This window comes from Microtus ochrogaster, chromosome 4 (genome assembly GCF_000317375.1).
Source record: "Microtus ochrogaster isolate Prairie Vole_2 chromosome 4, MicOch1.0, whole genome shotgun sequence".
In the NCBI taxonomy this organism is placed as follows: Eukaryota; Metazoa; Chordata; class Mammalia; order Rodentia; family Cricetidae; genus Microtus; species Microtus ochrogaster.
Genome location: NC_022011.1, coordinates 71,560,585 through 71,562,521, shown reverse-complemented (window position 1 = coordinate 71,562,521; position 1,937 = coordinate 71,560,585). Strand labels below are relative to the sequence as shown.

General features: G+C 45.6%; 1 protein-coding gene across 8 annotated transcripts in view; it reads left to right on the top strand.

Moving 5' to 3' along the window:
* The first annotated feature begins 1,128 nt into the window (after positions 1-1,128).
* The window catches only part of Baz2b (bromodomain adjacent to zinc finger domain 2B), a 210,405-nt gene continuing 209,596 nt past the window's right edge, over positions 1,129-1,937 (top strand). For 5 of the 8 annotated variants that reach the window (XM_026789343.1, XM_026789353.1, XM_026789346.1 and 2 more), the window contains exon 1: positions 1,130-1,590. The gene's annotated coding sequence lies outside the window, so the exon portion shown is untranslated. Of the gene's footprint in view, positions 1,591-1,937 lie in introns of all 8 variants that reach the window. The other 3 variants (XM_026789352.1, XM_026789349.1, XM_026789358.1) reach the window with 2 other exon arrangements.

Below are 1,937 nucleotides of genomic sequence, written 5' to 3'. Positions count from 1 at the left end.
TCATTGTACTTGCGCTTATTATGTTACAAATGACCGAGGTAAGGCTGACATTCTCAGTGCGTGCAGAAAGACCTAGTCTGCCAGCTTTTTTTTCTTCCTAATGAAGCAGCTTTGTGAAATCTCCCCATGTGTTAATACTAATGAAGATCCTCCAGCACAATTAAAATCACAGCCAGTGGTTGAGGAGGAAACATAAAACAATAGCGTCTTTTAAGATACATCTAGCCACATATGTATGCATAAAATAATATATGGCCAAATTATTCTCCAATAACTAAATTTTTACTTGGTCTTTATCCTGAAAACCAAATCACCTAATTTGTAATTTTATAAACTTCAAGATTTTATTGTGTTCTTAAGGGGGAAAAACACCTTAAATAAATATTTTTTAAAAATTACTTCTCCTCCTGGATAATAAAATGTACCATAGTTATGGGTTTTTCTCTTTTAAAATCGCTTTTAGGAGGCTGCCGTACACTGTTGAAGGGAACAGACTGCACTTTACCTTTAGTTTAACTTGATTGGTGGAAGGGACTTGGGGAGTGGAAGGCTAAAAACTGAGTCAGCTGGCTGACAGTCTGGGGATCAGATAGTACACAGCCTGGTTAGTTGGTAATTTAGGGCAACCGGTCTTTTCAAGTGTTTAGCCTTTACACTTAAACTCGTTTTTTTTTTTTTTTTTTTTTTCTAACCGAAACTAGAAAAAAATTGAGATTACGGCTTACAATTTATACCAATAACTTCAAAAGACTTACTGTTTAAACAACTTTAATTTAATATTATTTTGACTCAAACCATGAACATTGTAACCAGTTTAGCTGGTCCAAGGAAAAGCAGTAATAGTTTACCTTGAGATCGCCTTGCGCCCTGCTCTTTGAGTCCTAGCATGCACAAATTCTTGGCACATTAATTTAGTTTGTAGACTCCAACGCAATTTCTAGTTTACAAACGTAAAAAGTTGGTGGAGATGGCTAATCTATGTTCCCTAATAGTCCGTTTACGTTTTTAAGAAATTAAATATTCAGTGTTTCCTCCCCTTTAAAAAGCAAAACAAAACATTTAAGTTTTTAACTTTTTCCTGGGACGAGGAGCGGTACAAACTCAAAGATGCAGTATTCTTGGAATGAAGAGGCAGCCCCCTCCCTTGGCTCCTTTTAGAGCTGATAGGTCATTTATTATTGGAACTGAAATGGTATAAACAATTCTCTCGCTCTTTTTTCCCTTGTTAACAGCAACTTTCATTGTTAGAGAGAGGAGAGAGAGAGAGAGAGAGAAGCCTTGTTGGTTGACGTCACTTGGTTCATGAAGCCTTCGCCTAGAAGTGAAGCTGCTGAACAAACCTTGAGAAGAATCATCTCCTGCTTCAATCTGCTGCTGGATAGGAACTAATCAGAGAGAGAGCGGCGGAAGACGGGGCCGGAGGGAGCCGGGGCTTTCGCGATCACGGATCTCACCTCCACTCCAACTCCCTAGACTTTCTCGCAGAAATTATAAGAGAAATAAGGAGTCGGTGGGGATTCCGAAAAGCTTAACCTGCACCCGAGAAGGGCGAAAATCCCTTCCACCGCGCAACTCCGTTCGAAAGTGAAGGTGAGTTTGGGAGCCGGGGTGCGGGGGTGCGGGAGAGGTGGGATCCGGGTGGAGAGCGGCCGCTGCGGGCTGGAGCCCTCCCGAGGCGCCCGCCGCTGTTTACCCGCGCCGCCCGGTGTGTCTCTTTGTTGTGCGGGCTGCGACGCCGCGGTGGCTCTGGGGTCCCAAGTAGAGTTCTGGGCGGAGGGCGCAGGGACCTGGTCCCGGGCGGGGTGGGGGTGCGGGCTCGGCGGAACGGAAACTTTGCAGGGAGTGCGGGCGCGGGACCGGGCGGCCGGGCCTGTCCCTCCATTGTGCCGGCCGCCCTAGCTGGCGGCCTCGAGGCGTCCTCCTGCCCGGCCCGCTGC